Below are 5776 nucleotides of genomic sequence, written 5' to 3'. Positions count from 1 at the left end.
AACCCATGTTACATGTAGAACTCCCTCAATCATAGCATTAAGTGACATCTAATAAAGATATGTAATATCCCTTTTCATTTAATTAACATCATTATATGTCCCCCTACAATCTAGTATTTTAATTACCTAAGCCAACCCTATATATAAATACTATCACACCAAGGTAAGTCCGTCTCCCCTCTCTCTCTCTATGTGCCTTCTATCTCCTTCTTTCTCTCTCTAAGGCCTCCCCCCCTCTCTCTCTCTGTATATGTGCCCCTTGCCTATTAGCCACCCTATTAACCCCATCACCTAGGAATGCAAACCTATCTTAACCCCATCTTCCAGCACTCAAACCTATCTCACCCCATCACATACCCCCCATCACCTAAATGTAGGCACTCCAACTTATCTCACTACCATCAACCATAATATTTTTTGCATGATCATCTCTCTCTCTCTCTTAGTCCTCCCCTATGTCTCTCTCTCTCTAAACCCTATCCTCTCTCTCTTGTCCCTCTTTCTTTGTTGACACCCCATTTTAAATGTGGCAAATTTCATGGTTTTCTGAACTCTTATGATCACATTTAATTTAGTAAACCTATTTTTTTGGATAAATACGTGATCGTTATGTGAGTATACCCTCTCCTGCAGATTTTGACCCCCTGTAAACCCTCTTTTCGTGGTCATTTAGAGGGGGGAGAGAGACCAAATCCTAGGGGAGAGCAGATAGAGCTAAAAAATCTGAGAGATCAAAACCCTAGGGAAGAGAACAGATCAGAGAAAACAAAAAAAACCAGAGAGAGTTACACGAGAGAAGAGAAAATCCTAGAAACTGCTTCAGAAACTCGAGCCTCCTGAGAGAAAACCTAAGTCTGAGAAAACCTAGACCTAGGGCATAACCACCCTAGATCTACCCATAGGGCACAACCGCCCTTCTTCAACTAGAGACTTTCTGGTGAACATCCGACTAAGAGAGACAAAAGAGGACTGGTTTTGATACGGGCAAGCCCCATAAGGCTCGAGAGTCCTGGGCAATCTGGTCCGGTTTGGTATCGTTTCTTACAATTTTATTATTTATTTTCTACTTTTATTTCATTTTAATTAGATTATATTAGTTTTTATTGCTTTTTATTTTGTGTTTCATATTCGGATCAATGTTGGCGCTGCCACTAATCTGAGAACATATATGCTCGTTTCTCGGTGAATCTGGCTTCAGATCAAAATTCGATTTTCCCCATATTCTCTATCACCTTCTTTTAAAATCAATTTGTGGTGTTCAGATCTGAGGGATCTTCCTCTGAAGATCTCTCTAATTTTGCACTATAAACATTCTTACGTAAACTCTCACGTCGAAATCTCGATGCAAGATCCTCTCTCTCAGCCATCTCCCTATCTCTCTCTCTCTATACCCTCCCCTCTCTCGCGCACTAAAGTCTCAACCCTACCATCTCTTTCTCTCATATCTCAACCCTCCCTTCTCTCTCATGTCTCAACCTTGCCCCCTCTCTGTCATGTCTCCACCCTTCCCCTCTTTCTTTAAACCCTCCCCTCTCTCTCTCTAAAGCCTATTTAGATACTCTATCTCACATAATTTCTTACACGGTCATGCCCAAATCTCTGTGCACGATCCTATCTGTCTAAACCTTGTTCTCTCTCTAAATCCTCTCCATCTCTCTCTCTCTCAACCCTCCCCTCTCTCTCTCTTTCTCTCTCTAAATCCTCCATCTCTACGTGTCCCCTACTTAACCTGTCAGTATTCTAATTATCACCTCATAAAACCGCCCCACCATCTCATCAAATGCACCACGTTCACCATCTTTATCTTAACAAGTCTCTCTCTCTCCTCACAACCACAAACCATCATCATTTTAGCATTTCTTTGCACATTCTACCTTCTTGCACTTGATTTTCTTCATCCTATGCTTCATGCATGTATGATCAAGCATGATTTGCTTCATCCTATGTTTCATGCATGTATGATCAAGCATGATTTCCTTCATCATATGTTTCATGTATGATCAAGCATGATTTACTACGTCCTATGCTTCATGCATGTATGATCAAGCATGATTTGAATGAGCTCTATTTCGTATCAATCATTTACTCATGGTGTTTCAGATTTTTCACTCATTATATCGTTGAACTAAATACATATGCTTGGTCTACTTTTTTTTTTTTTTACGTTCATGGAAAATCATTTTGTGAATGACTTTTTTATTTGCTTTTTTTTCTTTTTTTTACTTTTTGTTGCTGTCAATTTAGTTTATCTTTAACTATTTATCTTCTTTATTTTTTCAAGATTCATGTGTTATTACGGATTCATCATTTTTCATTCCATTTTTGCCCACTACAATGATGTTTCTGCTAATGTAAATCCAATGCTTCGTCTTTTGATTTGAATTTGCTGATGCAAAATAAATTTACGTTTCAATTTCGTTTTTAAGAATTAAAATTTGGAGATTTTTGAGATTTGTAACTACAACTGCTTTTCATGCTTGGTTCATACATACACGGGACTGTTTTATTTTTTGAGATTTTCGTTGATGTATTGTACATTTTATCAGTTTGGCAATGATCATGTTGTTGAAGGAAATTACTCGAACACAATTGTCTAAGTTCTCGTCATTAGAAAGGCACAAATTAGAGGGACTCTTTATATCTTATAGATGTCCAACTTTCAATCATTTACATTGCGCCATTTCGAAAACATAGCTGCTCTTTTATATAAGGTTTACATTCAGATATGTGATGTGTACTATACATTTTGAATAATGGCTTCTCTTTTGAAGGCTCTTAGCCCTGAACATCAATAACAAAATGTTCAGTGCACTAAAGAGTTCACATAAAATACAAATAAAAGAGATTAAAACCACAGTTCTGGATTATAGAAAGTGTTGGAATGCAGAAATATTCGAATGTTCGATTGCATAAAAGTCACTCCTATGCAATTGTAAAATATCATTGTTCTTTTGCTTTTGAGTTGCTTCCTTTTTGTTTCTACTTCATTATTGTAATTATTAAAATAATAAAAATAAAGAAGAAATATACCTAACTATCTCTAATGGATATGCATAATATAACTGTGCTTTTTCTAGTTTGATTCTTTAATGCTTGACTGTCTCTATTTTAAAGTAAATTATTATTATTCATAGTATGTAGGTCTTTATTTTAAAATAAATATACCTAATTGTCTTTAATGTCTATCTATTTAACCATGTGTTAAAGTTGGGGTGTCTATAATGGAAATGCATAATGCATTGGCTTCTCCTTCTAGGTTTATATGATTTTAAAATAGTTCAGTGTCTTTATTATATAGTAAAATACTATTATTCTTAACTTCTTATGCTATGGATGGATTCATTATGTCTTTCTATTACAATAAAGTGTTGAAATAAAAAGAATAAGCAAAATAAAACAGTAATCTGGAACTCTAGATTATAGAGAATATAATTACATATTAATGGGGAAGTGTATCTGATGGATATGCTTATGATAATATTATATTTTAATTGTTTGTCCTTCTAGGTTGATTGATTCTATAGGGATATGCATGTATTAATAAATAAGTAGAATATTATGTGCTTCTTTCTCCGCCTAGGTTGATTCTATGTAACTTTTGTAAAATAAAATGCTATTGTTTTCTTTAATGTCTCTTTTACATTACCTAAAGTCTAAGGACAATAAAATAAAGAAAATAAGCATTACTATGGAATATGGATTATATAGTTATCATTTTGCTAGTTTGAAATATATAATATGTAATGATGAATTATAAAGTATGAACTATTGCTTTAATGGTTTGCCATTTTGTTGGTTTGTCACTCCGTTGGTTTAATGTTGAATGTTAGAGCATGGAAACACACCACAGGGAGAAAATTCCTCATGGTATACCATGGCTAAGGATCTCATGGTGAAGACTAAATTGTTTATAGTGATGTGTGATCGCTTTATGAGTGAGCATTGATGCTCTTAGTTTGAGCCTTGATGCTTTCAAAATGAGGGTTGGAAAGAATGAGGAAGAGATGATGATGCTCTCCTGCAATGCTAAGGTGTTTGAGGATTCCCTTGAGGAGCTCTGCTCCTCAGTTTACAAGTATTACGCAGTTGTGTCTAAGACACAACTGCCTAATACTCTGCGGACTCTGCTATCTAAAAAAGTTATTTATATGTATACAAATTGTCTTTGGATTGTGTCCTTAAGACCTTCAAACTAATAACTGTTTTCTCACAGACCTTTAGTTGTTATTTACGGGTCTTGTGACTTGAAATTTACTTTCTCTATTTGCTCTTTGACCGAGTATTGATGAATTTGTTTAAAGTGAGTTATAAATTTACATTGTTGTTTGATGTGTCAGCTTATGTTTGATGGTTGTGAATTGTTTCAATTATGAACTTATGTTTTTTGTATTCTTTTTCAATTTGCTCTAATTTTAGCTTATGTTTGATGGATGCGAATTGTTTTTATTATGAGCTTATGTTTTTTGTGTTATTTTTTAATTTGCTTGAATTTTAATTAATTTCTTTTTTATTGAATGATTTTATGTATAATTTGTTTTGGCCTTCTAAAATAATCTGTTAAATTGTATAGATATTGATGTGAACACAACTATGCACTTGTTTAGCCCTGTGATGTATACTTTTACGACATGCATCTCAGGGTTAATTTATAATTCTCCATCTATATTTATTTTTAACTGCTTGTAGGTCACCGTTATGAAAAGTGGGTCACCTGCAAACTGCATACACCAAAGACATCCTAGGGCTCTTATTCCGAGGGCTCTCGAACTTGAGAACGTATCCTTTAAAAATGAGAACTTAACTCAAGGGGAAACGATAACTAACTTCCTCCTTATCTAGTATCTCAAAATGGAACTCCTAAGTGTCGGATGTTTAAAGCTTAGGTCACTATGCGTGGCCGAACATTTGAGGGGCTTTCATGCTTTACCAAAAAGGAGGCAGAGCAATATGTCATTAGGAATGCCCACAACTACCTAATCATATAAGATTTGGACCTACTACTGAGGAAAACTTCAGGAGGCCACTGTGCTTTATGAAAATCTTAGGACCGAGAACAATGGATTATCTTCACAGGTTCTACATGAGCGTTGGTTTAAAGCTTCCGGTGAGGAGGAGAGAAAGTTGCTTTAAGGAGGAGATCTTGTCCTTGACATCTCGATTGGAAAATATGAGTGTTGTTCAAATGAATTGCGCTCATATGTTTTATGTCGATAAGTATCTCGGTGATTCGTCTAACCGTGCTTCTAATGTGGAGTTCATTCTTGACCCTTATGGTGGTCTTCTTACTTCCCCTAGTGCAATGGAGGAGGATGGTCATACTGTTTAATTTGGTAACAGTGGATTATATTCTACTTTATCGGTATTATGTTTGGTGCATGGTTTTGTGACCCTTATCTGAAGGCCGATGACAATTATTGAACACTTTTATTTATTTATTTTATTTTATTTGTGAATGCAATTATTGTTTTTGTTGTGGATGGTAATGTGCGTATGGCTTCTTTTTTCTTGCAGTGGCGTCTTCGGCCCACATGCCTCCACGTGCTTCCCATTACCGTGGGAAGTTAGAAAGAGGATTAAGTGCATTATATATATATATATATATATATATATATATATATATATATTATCCTCTTTCTATATATAATGATTGATATTTCAACTTTTTATATGCTTCTACTCTCTGTATATAATGAATGTCCTTTCTACTCTTTCTACCTATAATGAATGTATTTTCTGCTCGTTTTATATATCCTATGATGCGTGGCTATGGGGAATG

At 35.0% G+C, this 5776-nt stretch overlaps 1 long non-coding RNA gene across 1 annotated transcript; it reads left to right on the top strand.

Moving 5' to 3' along the window:
• Nucleotides 1-307: 307 nt before the first annotated feature.
• LOC110007123 (uncharacterized) lies at nucleotides 308-5458 on the top strand. The gene is made up of 2 exons (XR_002280670.2): nucleotides 308-1031; nucleotides 4687-5458. It is a non-coding gene; the product is annotated as an uncharacterized LOC110007123 (long non-coding RNA).
• Nucleotides 5459-5776: the final 318 nt, after the last annotated feature.

This window comes from Amborella trichopoda, chromosome 5 (assembly GCF_054954075.1).
Source record: "Amborella trichopoda isolate Santa Cruz 75 chromosome 5, AtrichopodaSantaCruz75HAP2 v2.0, whole genome shotgun sequence".
In the NCBI taxonomy this organism is placed as follows: domain Eukaryota; kingdom Viridiplantae; phylum Streptophyta; class Magnoliopsida; order Amborellales; family Amborellaceae; genus Amborella; species Amborella trichopoda.
This window is presented reverse-complemented; position numbering and strand designations above follow the sequence as displayed.